We start from the raw sequence: 18,788 nt of genomic DNA on the forward strand, positions 1-18,788 counted from the left end.
GGGTTACAGCCCAGGCAAATGAATGATGTCATTGTCCGAAGGTAATGGGGTAATAATGATTCATGATTGATTTGACTGACATATGGTTTATGGGCAATCACTCATCGGGCCAGTCAATATGTTTGGAGGATTGGATGAGACAGAATAATACAAATCTCGGCCCTCCGACAACGGGCAGTTTAGGAGAGCACAACGAACTGGAGTGCGCCTTGAAACAGCCACAGTCACAAGAGGGGATTCTTCACATATATGTTGTAAAATAGTAAACACTGTGTATTTTGATATTGTATATGACATTTTTAATCTTAACATACTTATAAATCTTCGGGCTTGGGGAAAGTTATCAGGTATTTTCAAGTCAAAAAACTCAAGGACAAGTGAAGTCGTTGGTTTTAAAGTCCAAGTCGAGTTTCAAGTCTTTTAGTGATTTTGTAAAGCTGAGTTAAAAGTAATCAAATTTGTGACTTAAGCCTGACTGGAGTCCACACCTCTGATAATAGACAACTTTGACAGAGCACAAAAGCAGGCCTCTCATTTCGAGCTGATGACGTGGATTTTGTCAGCTGGAATTTTAGCTGGCTAGCATGAGCTAATGCTAAAACTCAGAGAGTTGGCTGAAAACGGTTTCAGCTGATTTTAAAACAAAAACCCTTTGATGTGGTATTTAATACGCATTTAATGGCTACATGAATGATGTAATAGTTAAAAACCCTACTGAAAGTTAAAGCTAAAGCTTCATGTCCAAGGCAAATGTCATGATTACCAGCTTATGAGCCATGTGGAAAACATGAACATAAAGAAGCAGCACTATATTACAAGGCAGAGCTAGTTTGCCCCATTATTATAGGAGAGATATACAAAAGAATGTAATTAAAATGTTCACTGTAACATGAAATGTTTTGGATGCTTACTATGAAAAACAGAAAGCAAGAAAAAGGTTCGATTTATTAGCCTGGGAACCAGACAAATATGTGAGCTCATGTTTTATTTGCTCTGGCAGATTAGATTAGATTTTCAAACTGTAGGTTTCACCTCCACTAGAGAAATGCTTTTAGGATGAGGACCAACCAATGAGTTTGAGGAAACTCGACACTAACTTAACACAAGTTTGTGTAGAGTTGCAGAAACATAAACGTCACCAAATCAAATAAAGAGCAGGACAAAGACTGCGCAAATGTTCCAGTCCTAAACGGTCTTTTCCTTACTTAACCCATACCTCACAAAACAATGTAATGTACTGTACTGTACTGTAGGTACAGTAGTAGACTTGCATGCTAATGTTTACAGCTTATATACAGACAAACACACAGTTTAAGTTCCTAAAAGCTTAGAAAAAAAGACACCACAGTCCAAACACTTTCAATACAGAATATCACTGTTATTAGAGCGCCATGCACAGCTGACAGCTTGCTGACCTGTTCTATTGCTACCGATCTCTACTGGCCTTTCAAGGGTTTAAATACATTTAATCAGTGTCTTCTCCGCTGCACAGACCCCCCTCCCACATACACAGAGGGTTGGAAGGCTTGACTATTATTCCATGATGAATCAGTTTCAAACACTTTTCCCGGAGCAAGGCAACCTTTTCTTTTAAGTAACCTCTGCTACCAGTTTGTTAGCACCACCGTCGTCATTTCTGAGCAAATAAACAACACATTAGAGACTCGCTCTCTATGACTAATCATTGGGCAGAAATGGAATTGATCTGAAGCATACACGTGAGTCGGCACAGTTCAGAATGAGGTCATCGTCATCCAGCCGGCTGAATGGGGTGGCGGTGGCCAGGAGGTTAAAAGAGTACACTGGGTAAATATTGCTCTGCCTTGATATTTAGGCTGATTGAATGTTGCAAGTCTTTCAGATCTGTCAAAGAGAGTGTGTTACAAAGAGAGTCTACGGGAAGGAATTTGAAAGTATATGCATGCATCAGGTTTCAAGGTAAACTTGTCGATGAATATTTATGATCGGCTTCCGCATCTGCAAGGCCTGTGTTGATTTCCTGTGCTACTATCGGAGTAAAATATGCAGATCTTTTAAGAGTCACTCCACTGTTCAGTATTTTTCAGCCTGTAAGAAGGTTTTTATAATACTTGTGTGTGACGGAGAGAGGGGCAGGGTGGCACAAATGTTTCCACAAGTCACATTTTTATCCATTTCTTAAAAGGCAGTGAGATCAGAGTATGGTAGTAGCTGCACACTACTTTCTTTTACTTATTTATTATTATTATTATTATTATTTTCTGCAGAAATGTCAAGACAAATTTAATTAATAGGTTTCTCTTACATGCCAGAGGTAATACAAATATTTACTGCTACAATCTCCAGTTCAATTGCCCTTCACTATGGCACAAGACAGATCTGACACACATGTACACAACTGCACAGAGTCACACCCGCCTCTTCACACCATTCTACTTGAAAAGGAAGCCACTTGTGAGAAATAAAGCCTGTTAGCGTAATTATCCACCTGGTTGGTGGTGGAGTCTGGTGACAGACTGCATACCCCCCGAGTGACAGAAACTACATGTCTGCCTGTGTGTCTTTGCATGTGCACATTTGCATGCGTGTGTATGAGCGAGGGAAAGATGGAGAAAGAGCGAGCTTGGCAAATGTTTCAGGCAGGCAGGTGATGCCTCTCTGTCGGCAGCAGCACCAACGCAGGTGTCAAATTTCATGCAGAGCAGAGGAGAGGCAAACAGTCGGCCAGCACTCCCACAAATCCAACACAGAGCCTGTCGGTGATGCCTCATTCAACATAATACAGTGTAGAGGCGCACGTAACGTGGTAATTTATTTTTATTGCCTTGTTGTTGTTTTTATGAGGCCATAAAAAGGAAAGAAGAGTTGCTAGAAAAGGTGGGGTTTATTTTAAGTCAAGCATATTCTCCTTCCTGTCTCCTTTTTTAAGTGTCTCTGAGCTGAGAGGGAAACCATGAGAGGGATGAACCTGCGATCGATTCAGCCTCTTCACCAGAGGAGGGAATCAATTTGAAATCTGAAGCCAAACCACAGTCACCCCATCTTTTGGCACACACTAAATATCAACTTGGATACTTGAAAACAAGGGGGGCTGTGTGAGACTACGCATTTTATGAGCCTCGGCTCAGAGTTAATCTCGAATTGCAGCCCTCACTCACACCCACATTTCAGTTTTCCTTTAAAGGACATAGCTTTTGTTTTCCATTTAGGAGTATAGATCCATCCTTTAACATTACTCCGCCTGGTCTATGACCACTTGAGGATGTGTTCAAATACTGGTTGCCATGGTTACGGAGGCCGGTTGTGGCCTGACTAATATCAGATCTGTTTTATAAGACACTGAAATGAAAAAGCACAAGAGTTCAACTGATATTTGCTGCTTCATATATTTTTGTGGATTCAAGCTACTCCTGGCTGGTGTGTTGAGCTTATAATAATAAATGTCTTTTATCAAGATAAAGTTGAAAGTGGCCTTTTATTGTGACCATCTCTCGGTACACCTGTGTAATAATGATGCTGTTTGATCAGCATCTTGATTTGCCACACCTGTCGGATGGATGGATTATCTTGGCCAAGGTAAAACAGATTTTAACAATTATGTTGACAACACTTGAGGGAGCTAAGCCTTTTTTGTGCATAAAAAAATTCGTAGATCTTTTATTTCATCTTGTGAAACATGGGGCCAAAACAAAACTGTTGCATTTACATTTTTGGTCTGTGTATATTCAGCATTTTTAAAAAAGAGGCAGACAAAAAGCAGGGAAGTGTTTACCAGGGAAGTCTGTTCTTATAAGAAGTTGAAGCTGAATTCAGACCATAGAGGGACACTCAAAGTTCCACTACATCATAGACTAATAAAATCGTTTGTTTGGATTTGTAGCCCCTTTAAAACAGAGTGAACCGGCTTTCAGTGCACATTTAACAGACTGACTGAAGTTACTATTTTCTCCTGCAGTCACGCACATTGCTTGTAATCCATTTCCAGTTATTGCCTCTGCCCATGATAAAGGATGAAAACATTAAACCCACACAAAGTCACAATCGCATCACATGAGGAGCTCTGCATGGAGTGCCAAAAATACACACAGGTATCTACTGAGTGACACATTCTTTCCAAGTGCAAACCTGTAATTAGTTTAGAGGGGTTAATCATTCACACACAACAGCATGACTACATCAAACACACAACCAGTGAGCATGATGACTAAATGACTGGTTAGGAGCCAAGTTAGGGCAACTTTCATAAACACCTGAAGCAAATTATCTTCACTTCTCAATGCATCACACATGAGTGAAATTAACATTGGCGAATATTCATTGTAAATGGTAAACTGACTGCACTTGTATAGCGCTTTTCTAGTCTTCCGACCACTCAAAGTGCTTTTACACTATGTCACATTCACCCATTCACACGCTGGTGGCCGAGGCTACCATACATGGTGCCACCTGCGACTCAGTAACCATTCTCTCGCACTCACACACTGACGGCCATCGGGAGCAAATTGGGGTTCAGTATCTTGCCCAAGGATACTTGGACATGCGGGCTGGAGGAGTTCAACTTTAATGATCTTTAACCAGCAAAGTCGCAGCCTCAACCAATATCAAAGGAGTATGTGTGGAGGAGACATTAATTTTTGACGTGTCTAACCAGCTGATATTATGCGATATTGGCCGATTGATAAGCTGCCTCTTATGAGAGATGCTGCCTGGCTAACAGTGAGTCAAGAGACAAGCATGGAATGTAAGAAAATGTGAAATATGATGGTTTTGGTACATTTTTCCTGTAACTATTGGCAAGCTAGCAAGCATTAGCTAGAAGACTGGCCTCAGTGTGAGTGTCACACCTGTCAATGCCCACATTCAGCACATATATCACCTCAGCAAGTGATGGTCACTCACCTACATTAGCTCATGTGTGACTGTGCCCTTGGATGTTTCTTTGTATGCGCTCTCAAATACAAGAATCTGGAAAAGCTGCATCTTGCAAAAGCCACAGGCATATATTTCAAACTAACTGTAAGCTTTCAGTAAAACCATAGTCAACCATGTTTTCTCATACAGGTGTCTCCAAGAAAAGAAATACAGACCACATATTGGTCAATATACTGTACATAAATGCATCAGTTGGTTAGTCGTCCATAAAGCTCTCCCTGTCTGACATACTTTGAGTCAGAGCTCACAAGCCAGCACCAATTCTTTTCCTTGCACTCACTGCTTTCTGAATTCTTCAGAGGAAAGCTGAGTTGCATTTTTGTGTCACTGATGGATGTTGGAGTCACCCAACAAGGCGTACACCACCCCACCACTTATATCTTACACATGGAAAATGACTCGCTGTACTCTTGTGTCAGCGCTTCTCAGCATTGGGAAGACAGGAGAGACAGGCAGAGGTGAACCAATGTCTGTGAGGCATGTGTGTTTATACGTGCTAACTATAATTTGAAGAAATTCCACTGGCTGGATCTACAGTTTTTGTTATGAAAAGTGGATTATTTGGGAAATCTATTGTATGGAATGATGAAAAAGTAAAATAATGTTGTAAACTAGCTTATCATTCCTTACAAAAAACAATATCTGAATATGTGCCTGGAAAGTACTTTAAAAATATGTAAATAAAACAATGAATTCAGATGACAACTCAAAATTAATATTTAGTAGCTACTGCTACAGCCATCTTTGGTCTGATATGAGCAATACAAAATGATAGCTAATGTTAGCAAAATTTAGGTAAATATTTGCTATTAAAAAAACATTGCCGAGTCAGTTTGCTGACTTTCATGACTCTTCTCTACTTACATTTCCGTTACAACAGGTTTGAAATTTAGCTAAACGCTAAATAGTAGTTCAGCTAATAATACCATGACTGAAACTTGTAGCAGCTGTGGTTACTATACAGCAGATAGTCTCGCTTTAAGTCCACTTTGCTCCTGCAACATCTTAATTTGGCGGCACGGTGGTACAGCGGTTAGAACGGTCACCTCACAACAAGAGGGTTCTGAGTTTGAATCCGGCTGGGGCCCTTCTGTGTGGAGTTTGGGGTCCTTTGGATTCTTCCCAGAGTCCAAAGACATGCAGATAGGGATAATTCATGACTCACGATTGCCTGTACGTGTGAATGTGAGCATGAACAGTTGCCTGTCTCCAAGTATCAGCCCTGTGATAGTCTGGTGTACCCTGCCTCGAATCCCATTTTCATTTGGGATAGGCTCCAGCCCCCTTGAGACCCCATACCAGAATAGGCGGTTATGGATAATGAAAGAATGAACTTAAGTAAAATTATGAGTGCATTATGTACATTGTGCTCTTTGTACTTTTACCTGTTAAAAAGATCACTTGTTTTCTGCCTTACATCCCTTGTTCATATGCCAATCAAACAGCCAACAGTCTTCCAGCATGACAAGTAAGTATTTAAGTGTTTTTATATCTTAAATAATGGATCAATAAGGCCTGAGGCAGGACTTGTAGCATTTTTGGTCATCTGTACCCATGTCACACAAACACCTTTTAACTCTGAAGTTGCACGGGCAAATCATAAAGGGATGGGGAATCAATAAAACCTGCCATGTAGTGCAGGTCCACATAATCTCTGTGCTTTGGTGTGCATTTAACAGTTATTGAGGGGATTGCCTTTCTTGTGGGCCTTTCTGGTGTAGTTAAAGGCCTGGGATTATTCTGGCTGTCAGACCAAGATTTAGCCTGAGCCATTTCCTCAATAATAATTCCACTGCCTTCTGCAGTGTGAAAAGAGATTTGAATACTTTAAGGATGAATCATATTTGCTATAAAAATGTATTCAAACCAGGGGTAAGAATCAGATGCTGAGAACAATGCCATCAGTTGAAGTCAGTGCTGCTACATTGAAGTCTTGACATTGTTGCAGGTCTAATGAGTACAGCCTGGTCTAACTTCAAGGTTGTCAAATACCGACACTTTGTCAGGCTCCCCCGGCGTTTGATTCCTACACACAACACTCCTTTTACAGGGCTTTCAAGTAACTCCAATGTAAACCCATCTGCAGCACTATTAGACGCTTAAAGCAATCACTATAGGGATGGATCACACATACACAGGACTTTCACCTTATGTCCTCTTAACCAAAGGACATAGTATGTATGTATTCATATAATTACATCTCATATATATGTCACATTACGTTACATCTATCTATAACCCCGTAACAAATGTAGGCCTGCTTACTCTGAGGCAAACAATGATGCTTTTTCTTAACCTAACCAAGTACTTTGTTACCTAAACCTGACTGCAAGCGTTTCATGTTAACATGTTACGTGTTTCACCCTGGAGACAGCTGTGCATCCCATACAGATGCTAAAGGATGCAATGTGTGTCAGTATCAGATGCCGAGGGGGGGTTGACAAAGTGTGAGTATCTGATGACCTGGGAATGAGGACGGGTTGATGAGTATGAAACATGACATAGTATGACTACAGGTCAAAAGGAAAAAAAGGAAATGACTGTGGTTTGATCAATATCAGGCCAATACTGGCCCATTATCAAGAATCAAATATCATCTCATGATGACCCAATTTCTATTTCAGTGGCTTTTAGTCCATCCAAGTGTTAAAAACAATAAGTAAATGCAACCTTTTTGATTTTGTTGGGGTAAAATTGGTCTCATTTATTCAATAGTATCATGAAATTTCAGCCATCTCACTAAAAACATATCAGGGCCAGCATGCTTCAATCAATAAACACATAAACATAGGCATGATATGAGGTCAGAAACAAAATCCAAAGGGGAGACCCACAGTAGCCGCCCAGATCTGAATGCCAGGGAGGGCAAAGGGGTTTCTGGACTCTGAGGCGTGTTCTATTTGGCAGTGATGCAACTGAGATTACACAGCCCTTTGGATGGGATGACCACCCTGCCTGGAAAAACAGGTGATTCACTGTGGCGGTGCCAGCCAGCTGCTGTGGCGATGGCCTTGGTCCCCCAACCCCCCAACCCCCCAACCCTCCACCAGGAAGCATGATCATTGCTTGCCAGTAAACTGTCTGTCGGTGGAAGGAATGCAGTGACAGCGTAGAGGAGTCAGAGTTTATGATGTGGTCAAGACCTAGTCATGTTCCAGGCAAATGAGACAAGTTCTCATAAACATAGTGAACGAAAAGTTGATAAACTGAATGATTCACGTCGCAGCCCTGAGGCTCACTTCTCCTGCTGTCACTGATATTTCACATCCAACTAGGGTCTGCACTAAATATTTGGTTTGCCAGGTGAAACAGAGTTTAACAGCAGTTTCTCATGATTAATTGCTACAGCCCTGCAAACTTAAACCAATTTTTGTGACAAACTCACTTCCTAGAAGCTTGAAAATGAATGTATAATGGTGCCTTGCAAGTAAGTTTTGCTCCAGACCTGTCTGTTCAGCTGAGTGTGACATCATCTCCTTGTTTACCAAGGACAGCACAGCAGAGCTTGTTTAGGGAACACTTGACAGACTAACCACATCCTCAAAGTCCAAACACAGTCAGCACGGAGAGCTGAGTTAGAGACCCAGTTGTCATCGGTTCTGATAAATGGACCTTTATTAACTGCAGGTAACAGCGCTGCTAAATAATGCTGCTGTGTTGACTCAATAGTTCCACAACATCTGGTCACAGTCAGTTGTGGCCGCTGCCTTTACAGTCATCATAGTGAATAAAGCCTGTGTCAACCACAATCATGCATGATTCCTCATGAACAGGGGGGGTCAAGCCATGGCTAAAAACAAAAAGTCAGTCTTAAAGTCTATCGTGACAACAGTTAAGGCTACCTAATACAAAATATTCATAATGAAAATGTCCAACAATCTGTTACACTGATTGTTATCCCCTTGCAGCCCCTCTGAGTTTGAATCTGGGTGCAGTCCCAGTCTACGGAGAATTACTGCAAAGGCAATCCTGGCTGGGGCCCACTGGCCCACGTCCAGAGGAATACACTCTGTGAGGAACGTCTAAACATGAGATCGGTCAGGCTGGGAATGGACCTCTTAAGCCATCTTCAGTACAGACATTTCTCTCTCCAGGAAAAAAAAAAAACACACGGCAGAGCTGTTTAGTTGCACTTAAAGGTCTATACAATTAATTGATCGAGTTGGCGAGAAAGTGGCTGACGGTACACCGCCAGCCGGAAAAAAACATCCAATTACGCCATGAGGAAAAGTTGGGATGTTAAAGATGTAATAAAGCTACTTACATAGTAATTATACTCGCCATAACTAGGAGATACAAACATGTGCCAGGTCCAATTAAATGCTTTATTCCTCTTGGCTGAGGAAAATCTTAAATTATGCCTGCAACGGTAACAAAAAAAAGACGAGTGTTAATAAATATCAAAATTAGGTGTGCAGCTGCCCAATCGATAGCAGAGCTCTTAGTCATTTATAAATGTCAAAAAACAAAGTGAGGCGCTGCAGCATGTGTGACTGTAATTTAATTCCTTCCAAAATGGGTAAATTATAGAAAGCTGATTTGCTGCTGGGTCAGGCTGCATCTACTGAAGCGAGAGTCATCAATAAAATGTAAAGCAGACAGCGCTCCTGAAGGACTGAGGAACAAAAGCAAAAGGAAAGATGTCTTGTGAGCATTTCAACATTATCCAAGATAGTCCAAGTATGAAATATGGACAAAAACAGATAGTAAATTCTGTATTTAAACAAAACATTATTTGCCTACGACTGCTTTTAAATCCAAGACTGACAGCTGTGTAGCACATGTAGACAACAGACAATACTGTAAATATTGTATTTTAAATTACTTCCAGTGTTTAGTCTCACCACAGTTTCATGAACTAAGGTCATACCTGATTAATTAACTGTGAGCAAACACGCTGGACAGGAGACAAATGACACTAGTTGAGTACAGCCATGACAGATACAAGGTCAAGGCTAAATAAGTACAAGACAGACTGTGTTCCACCACATTAAAAGGTGCTGTATGCGACATTCAGAGCACATCTATGATTCAGAGTCTGAGCCAGGATTGCCTTCACGCGGCTCTCAACATGGAGGTTGTCCCTGTTTTCTGGGGACAGTCCCCATTTTTGTTGGCCTGTCCCAGCTGGAGCTGTCCCCAGAAATGTACCTGTTTTTAACTACAGTGCTGCCGACTCCCTCGCATTGACTGTGAGACCTCTAACTGATAACTGAGGCTAATTGCATGTGTATATAAATGTTTAGAAACAGCTGACATCTTCGACAAGTACGGGCTGATTACCACACTTACCTCGTGGTGTTTTATTCAACAAGTTATTAATGATGCATCATGTTTTAGACATCCCTCCAGCCAGTCCACAGAATCAGCAGCTGTCTTTCTTTGCAGAGAGTGTTTCTTTTCATCTCTCTACCTCTACAAGTCGATGGTTAGTTGCTGCTCTGTGCACACAAAGGACACCACGGGCTCGCCATTCTGCCACTGTAGGTCAGGACAGCACTATCAGCAGCTAGCAGCTAACAATGCTAGCAGTGCTAACAGCACGAACAGCACTAACTACAGCAACAGTGCTGACAGAGCTCGCAGAGTTAACATGGGCGGGAGACACTGATCTGCCTCAGTGAGTTGGGACAGTGGCAGACAGCAGCTATTGGCGAGCCAGTTGGACACACTGGGACTCACATGCACTAAAATGTACATGCAGCTGGACCAGCTATCACAACAAAGAACAGAGAGGCTCAGATTACAGCACACAGAGGGACTGTGACTTCATTCTCTGCTCAGAGCGCCATTACTCCACTGTATCTTTACATGGCATATCGTTTGCTGCTGTATTTATGCTCTGAATGTCATATACATAACCTTTATAGCACCCTTTTAAAATGTACTGTAGAATGTTTTAAATACAGAGGTATAAATGTGAAAAGCTTAACACAAGTGCCGTCAGAATTACAGGTTGTTTCCTAACCTTAAAGTTAAAAACAAATCAGTGTTTGCTCTCAAACACTGATTTGTTTTCTGCCTTGTGCGTTCCAGACCACCTGCAGCAACGCTGCTGTCAAAGCCAAAGGAGGAAAAAAAAGGAGCTCTGTTCAGCAGACGAACCAGAGGATCGCTTACATTGTACTACTTCCAAAAACCAATATTTAACCTCTAGTCTCATTGTGTTTCAGCTTTGGACTCGACGCACATCTGATTAAGCTGAGGCCTGGCTGTTTACTGAGGCATGGCATGAGACAAATCAACATTAGAGCTCATTAATCGTTGGGAACCGAAAATTTATAGCGTCTGTAAAGCTCATTTGTGGAGCAGAGCATGGCTGCAGCAAGAGGTTGGGCACCAGATGCTGCCAGTTACTGTAATTGCACTCTGAAAGCTGCTTATTGAGTCAGCTTGAAAATGTACATTATGGTATACTGTCATGGAGAGATGCAGATGTTCAGGCACACACACACATTTATTTTTTATTTTTACAAATTCTATTGACTTCTATTAATTGTCTAACAGCAATTAGCGACTTCTTTTGTGTCCACAGGCGAGGTCATATAGTAACTGATACAGTGCACCTGGCAAGCAGCTTTAAAGCAGGTCTGTCTGACTTACATACACTCAGCCTTGCTGGGTAAACACACACTGAGAGGAAGTAGACGGTTTAGTTTGAACAGCTCCCAGGACTGATTTATCATGCCTCAGAATGAGTTCTAGAGGTGAAGTACACTCTGTATGACGCAGGTCCAACACCCTGCTTTCACTGCTTTTTTTTGCATTTGTGTAAGAGAGAAGAGTGAATCATAAAGACAGAAAAAAATGGAAGCAGGCAAAACATCAACTTATAAGTGCAAGGAAATATAGGGAAACTGTAGCTGCTACTGCAATTGAGAGCAGCAGTGAAAAAGCCAAGACCTTATCCCGACTTTTAAGACAAACATGTTGCAGAGGACAGAGCAGGTGCACGTAGTTGTAAAGTAAAGGTAAAGCACCTCCAGTGAAGCAGCCATATTTAATCCAACCAAACTACCAAGACGTGTGTCCAAAGTGTATGCAATACAATGTATGTGATTTTCTATGAGCCACAAAACCAGTATAATTGCATCATGGCACCAACAGGTGTTGGCACATGGGAATATTCAATAGGCTCAGAGTCTGTGTCAACACAAGGTACACCATAACGCTCAAAGTGCAATGTTTCTATTACAGTCATTCGAATGTGTGATTTCACGCCTTAATTCAGTGCCATGAAGAGCCAAATCCCATATTTCCAGCTCCTTCTCTTTCATGCGTAAGTGATGTTGCACACCATCTGTAGTGCTAAGAACACACACATACATGTACATGTCGCAGCATCCTCCATTATCAGCTTCTTACCTTATTGCTGAGGAAATTGCAGCCTTGGATGTCTGCTGATCTTCACAGCTGAAAAGACCAATGGTGNATATATATATATATATATACATATACATTACACAAAAAGATAATTACAATCTTTCCTGTAAATAGGAATGTAACAAATGGATCCCACATAGGAGCATTGCTGCTCCGTGGAGATCTTCAGGCACAAAATGCTCAGCATTATATTTTTAGATATTTGTAACAGGCTGTGCCATATGTGGCGGCACATGACGATACCCCGAGGCAAAACAAAATGAAGATATGCAAATTCATTAGAATCTTGCTGTCAAGAATAAGGAGACAATTACAGCTGGTTAAGTGGATGACTGCGAATTCAAAAGGCGTGTTCATCAAACACAGAGAGGAAATCGCAGTTTAGCTGCTTTCCCAACGCACCAATTTAAATAAGGTTTTTTCAAGCAGGCTGGAACGTGCAGTATAGGGAGAACAAAAAATATTACAGTAAAATAGCATAATAGGACTGCATTGTTAGATACATAATTCAACACATGAACTACACGGAACATTTCTAACTTGTTATTGGTGGTTGAACTTGAGATGTCCTACTCGGTGGAGGCCAAGGCAAATATTTACACAAAGGTTTTCTATAAGGAGGTTTGTAAAGCATTTATTGAGGCCAGTCAGGGCATTTCTGTTGTCGATCATATCGGCTCCAAAAATTCAGCTCGCTTGGAGTCAAATATTTTTCTTATTTTGACCCATTGCAGTCCAGGTATGGCAGCTTTCAAAATCCCCCGACTGTGCTCTGAAATCTGTTTTAACAACCACAAAGCAGCATGAACAAATACAGAGCCATCAGCACTTAGATTTAAAGGTATCCAACTGACAATAGCATTTTTGGGGTTTAAGATTGGTCACTTAATGCAAATCGTGGATATTCTGCAGCACATATTGGAAGAACTGCTGCTGGTTGATTCATTTTATCAGACAACAGCTCATCCTACAGAGTCCTTGGTTATGTCAGCCCTCCCTGACCACAATAACGGGGACAATGGACTTGCAAATCTAAAAGAAACTTAAAATCTAAGTAGGCTGCATGACAGCAGCTGCAGCAGAATCCCTGCTCTCCCTATGATGTCCCTCTATGGACCTTACAGCTGAATCAGTTCTGCTTTATGGGGCATGGGCCTTGAAAATGTAAATATCTCTGGGGGGAAGTTTTGGAAACTGTCACTGTCAAGAAAAAAGACATTGCTCCAACAGTAACAAATCATCACAGCTGTGCAGAGCAGTCACATAGTTTAAACTGTTAAAACTGACTTTCTGTTTCTGATTATTTAACACACAAGGTTGTTTTTGGTTTGTTTTTTTAGCATGACGCGGTCAGAACTTTTAACTGCGAGATCCTGACTCCTCCAGTAACCACCAGCTGCGGCTCGTTTTACTAACGAGCTGCCAGCTACATGTCTGTAATCAGCTGGCTTGTTTATGTAGAGAAAGACCCACCACTCTGTTGGTCTTTTGTGAGACCACAAAAACACAGTCCACTGTCTAATCTTTGTAAACATGAAAATAATACGGAGTGGCATTTCTTTCGACGAAACCATCTTTGGCTGATTGTAAAGGGAGCATTCACCAGATGACAGACAAGCGTTTTGCTCTGTAGTTAGGTCTGCTCCAACAATCAACAGTAATTAGCTACAGCTGGATAAATTTGCAGGCAATGGTGTAGCTATTATAGCTGTCAAAATGGTCAGCAAATAATCCTTTATTTCACCTCTTACATTCTTTATTTATCTATTTATTTAGTTTTTGAGGTTGTGGCAAAATTACACATACTTTAGAGCTGCAATGATTAATAATTGATCAAAAGAAAATTAATCACCAACTATTTCAATGATCACTTCATCATTTCAGTCATTTTTTAGGCAAAAAAATCAAATATTTGCTGGTTGAAGCCTTTTAAATGCTTCTTTTCTTTATCATTTATGTTGAACCAAGCAGATTCAGTGCCTAAGGCAAGTGACCCCTGTGTTTTAGACTGTTGGTTGGTCAACAGAAACAATTGGAAGATGTCACTCTGGTCTCTAGGAAATTGCAATAAGCATTTTTCACTTTGAGAATTGATCGTTAAAATAATCGTTAGCAGCCCTAACATACTTCCAGTTCCGAAAATGTACAAAATGTACATTCAGTTTCTTAACAAACCCCAAGACAAGTAAGAGTCACCAACTTTACAAACACAACACAAAACAACAACTAGAATTACCGCCTTGCAGTTGTATGCCTCTGCGAACCCTCAAGTTGCAGATTTAATCTATGTCTGTGACAACATGCATGCATTTCACACATCTTTTCCCCAGCAGCACATAGGATCTATACAATCAGCACAGTTTCAAGGTGGGCACCCAAGTTTATTGTCACCCCCTCAGCGTCTGACCAAATGTCTCGGCTTGTGTTCCTAACTTATGACGTCGAATCATGGCCAGAGAAGTGTTTTTGCAAAACATTTCGATGTCACAGTGAAGGTGACCTTTGACCTTTTGGATGTCATAATTTTATCCTATCAGACATTTGTGTCAAGTTTTGCCATAATCAGCATACGAGTTAGGGCCAAAAACAGGTTTTGTGAGGTCACAGTGACCTTGATCTTTGACTCAAGAATGAACTGATAACAATTTGATAGTCACAGGTCAAAGTGGAAGAAATTCCTTCAAGCTAACGTGTTCACAATAATGAGACGGATGCAAGGTCACAGTTACCTTGACCTGTAATCTGTTAAATCCAAAAACTAATAGGTTCACCTTGAGTGGACATTCGTGCCAAATTTGAAGAAATACCCTCAAGGTGTTATTGCGATATAGTCTTGAGAATGAGACTGACTGACAGACACACAGAAGAACGGACGGAGAACCCGAAGACATAATGCCCTTGGACACAGCTATCGCTGGCATGGATGCCTAAAACACCCCCCAAGGCCGACATAATTACATTCAAATTATGAGGAAGTGCTCCATCAGTTTCCAAACTAATCAGAACGAAGTCCAGACCAAAGGGGTCCACCGTGGCCAAGACTGGTTGCTGTGCCAGGTGTATTTCAGCTTTTCCAAAAGGAGTATTTGTAATATCTCCTTATATCAATCGTCTAGTGCAGGGATGTTCTTAGAGTTGGGATATTCTTAATGGCTTTAAGTGCATTATAGTTGTTTGAAAATGTGGCTCTTGCACTATTTCAAACACCTTCTTCTGCTTTTATAAGTCAGTAAAAACACAAAGTCCACTCCATCTACTATGCTGTGAAAGCATCAGCAAGTCACACAGCAGTCACAATCACAGCAGTGACAAAGCCAAATGTAGTCAAGTACAGCATGATCTGCAGTCAGTTTGGTACATGTTTATTTTGCTGTGGTTTAAGTCTCCAAATGTTCTGGACTGGAATAATCTATGGCAGGACAACTAAAATATTTCACAATGTGCAGTGTGGATTATTACACCTGTCCAGGCTGTACAGTATCATGCCCACAGCCGGAGTTAATGACACAGGCTGCAGCCACTCCACTGACAGGCTGGAGACTGATGGGGGACAAGTGAGAGACACTCTCAAGGTGGATCACTGGAGGGAAAAGCTGCAGACTCTCCCTGTCGTGCAGGTCCTCCCCCCCTCAGGAGGTTTGGCACACACTGCAGATACACCAACACTCAAAAACACTCAACAAGACTGTGCTGTCAGCAATGATGCGTCACCCATGCAGACCCATACACAGGTAAGGTGATTTGTTTTCACACGCATCGCAGGTGTGATACGATTAAGTATTTTCACAGGAAAACGGAACTACCACATTTTAATCCATCAATGAGTCCATCCAAGGGCCAAGAATTCCAACAATGTGGGTGAAATCCAAACAGCTGCAATGTGATGAAAGAAAACATGGCACCAACCCGCTAACCGCCATTAACGACCTCTATCCGGCTTCCAATTACCTGCTTTCTTATCAGACTCCAGCTAAGTGTTAGCTCGGGCAGCTAGCAGCAACAACCTGTCCCTTGAGTGTCACTGACTCGCTGACACTGGCAGGGAGTAGGGAAGGTTTTGGGTTTCTTACTGGGAGGTAACTGATTCAACACAGTGACTCACTTTTCAAATTCCACTGAGAGGGACAAAAAATGATGGTTTCCAGCATTGTACAGCCACTAAAGAACAGCGACTAAAGAAAAAAAAAAGGTTAAGGAGGTGTCCTGTAAAACTGTTGTAAAAATTAAAAAAAAAAAAGGGGCAAAAAATTGATGCAGCGAAAAAGTCACTTTTATTCCATACATCCATCTTTCTTGTCCAAACCTGGTGTCTACATTACCAACAATGCAACTTGCCAACAATTTGAGCAGAGATTCAGGTGCGTTATGCTAGTAGCGGCTAATTAGCGGACCTATGAGGCCTAGTAAGGACTGAGCTTACACTCAAGGGATAGGTTGTTGCTGCTAGCTGCCTGAGCTAACACTTAGCTGGAGTCTGATGTGAAAGCAGGTAATCGGAAGCCCGACAGAAGTCGTTATTGGCAGTTGGCAGGTCAGTGCAATGTTTGCTTTCATCACAATGCAGCTGTTTGGATTTCACCCACACTGCTGGAATTCTTGGCTCTTGGATGGACTCACTGACGGAATAAATGTGGCAGTTCCTTTTTCCTGTGAAAAATACTTCATCTTGTCACACCTGTGCTGGTTGTAAAAACAAATCTCATTACTCCACACCATGGATGTATAAAGAGAACTGGATACAGCCCTGGAGGCAGGGCCCCAGTCAGTCCCATGTCATTTTGACTTCCCAGGTATAAAATTACCCAAACTTTCCGCATCATGGGGCCCATATATGAGCAAATGCACGAGAGACTTTCGCCGGCCGAGCTGGCTACTTCTGAAAAATATTACCAGACCGAATGGATCAAATATTGATTATAAAACAAGTCACATGTTTTGGCACTCCAAAAGATTTATCCATGGATTATCATGCACCTCTTTCCCAGTGTAAATCTATTGGAAAAAGTCTTTTTGGGTCCAATGGCATCATGTCACAGACCTAGAAGTTGTAATTCCACTGTCTGGCCAGTGGCCACTATGTCAAATTGGCTTCACACAGCTTCACACCCCCAGATTTTTTTGTGTTTTATCTTCAGCTTCAACTGAAGTTGCCTCCAGTAACATCACTTGAGGCAGTTTTCTTTTTTCGCATATGCAGTAGTAATCTACAAGACCTGTAAACAAGTATCAAATGTGTAATGGGGGAGTTCCTCTTTAATTTGAAAGACAACAGGAACTGACATTTCGTAAAAACCATTTGCTCAAACTGGCAAAGTATCAAGATACCTGATCCAGTTTCACTTTGACATTTAAATGATACTGTTATACATCAAATTTACTTTAACTGCATCCTACAATGTTCATGCTCCATAATAGTAAGTGGTTACTAAAGATGCCAAGTCACAGGGCCTCATATTATATTCAACCCACATCAAAACATTAGAGGGAAACTATTTCACAGATCAAATCATGACACAATAAGAAAGGGAGTCTCTAGAAAGAGCTGAAAATAATGTAACCAAGGAGAAATGCTGAGCATTTTGCCTCCAGGAAAATAAACTTGAGCACCCGAATTAAACAAAACACGCTGGAGGAGAGAGAACCCTTATCTCACACAACTTAAGAGACATTTGCATTCCTGTAATTGTCTTCCCCGAGCCTGGGGGGGATTGCTTTGAGCAAAATCCAACATGCTTAGTTTAGGAAACACCACCTGGGGGTGTGGAAACTCTAAGAAACCACAGTGACTATGTGCCTAAAAATCCACATTAACTACCAGTATATTTTGATAGATGAATTCCTGTCAACTCTGTCAAGACCAAAAGAAATCACAGGAAATAAGCCTGGTGAAGAATTGAATGAGAGGGGAAACTCCTCTGGCTCCCTGGGGCTTCCAGAGGTGGGGCGCAGGGGCACATCGCCACTGGCAATCTTAAGAAGCACAATATGCCACTGGAGACTTCATTGTTCCGTCCGTCCTGCAGTTTCATTAATCACACGCTGCAGAGGAGGACAGAGTGGGGACAGGTCAGACAATGTGGTGCCTGCCTGAGAAACACCTCGCTCCAGCCCCCCAAAAATGAGGCTTTAATAAAACTGCCCACTATGACTCCTCAACATCTCGCACCATCAACACAGCTGGATTACACACAGGTCAGAGCGGCAACTCCTGTTATTTACCTAAGGTGTGTGTGTGTGTGTGTGTGTGTGTGTGTGTGTGTGTGTGTGTGTGTGTGAGGAAACACAGCACAGCCACCAAGCAGAAACATGAATTTGAATTCAACCTTTTAACCTGATTTATTACACACACAGTTGAAGCCATTGAGCAGCTCTGATAGAACTAATGGGGGCTGGGTGCTATGATCCTTGCTGTAGGCCACCTCAAAGAACAACAGCAGCTGCACACTGAGGGGAAAGCATTACTCATTCCCATCCATATAACACAAACAACCTTC

The 18,788-nt window shown here is 41.6% G+C and overlaps 1 protein-coding gene across 3 annotated transcripts in view; it reads right to left on the bottom strand.

The window, feature by feature from the left end:
* Positions 1 to 18,788, bottom strand: part of tln2a (talin 2a) — a 121,900-nt gene that overhangs the window by 79,338 nt on the left and 23,774 nt on the right. For 2 of the 3 annotated variants that reach the window (XM_050042928.1, XM_050042911.1), the window contains exon 2: positions 12,277 to 12,324. The exons of the other annotated variant lie outside the window; for it this stretch is intronic. The gene's annotated coding sequence lies outside the window, so the exon portion shown is untranslated. The remainder of the gene's footprint in view (positions 1 to 12,276; positions 12,325 to 18,788) is intronic. 3 annotated transcript variants of the gene reach the window in all.

The sequence above is a fragment of the Epinephelus moara genome, chromosome 1 (genome assembly GCF_006386435.1).
Source record: "Epinephelus moara isolate mb chromosome 1, YSFRI_EMoa_1.0, whole genome shotgun sequence".
Classification (NCBI taxonomy): domain Eukaryota; kingdom Metazoa; phylum Chordata; class Actinopteri; order Perciformes; family Serranidae; genus Epinephelus; species Epinephelus moara.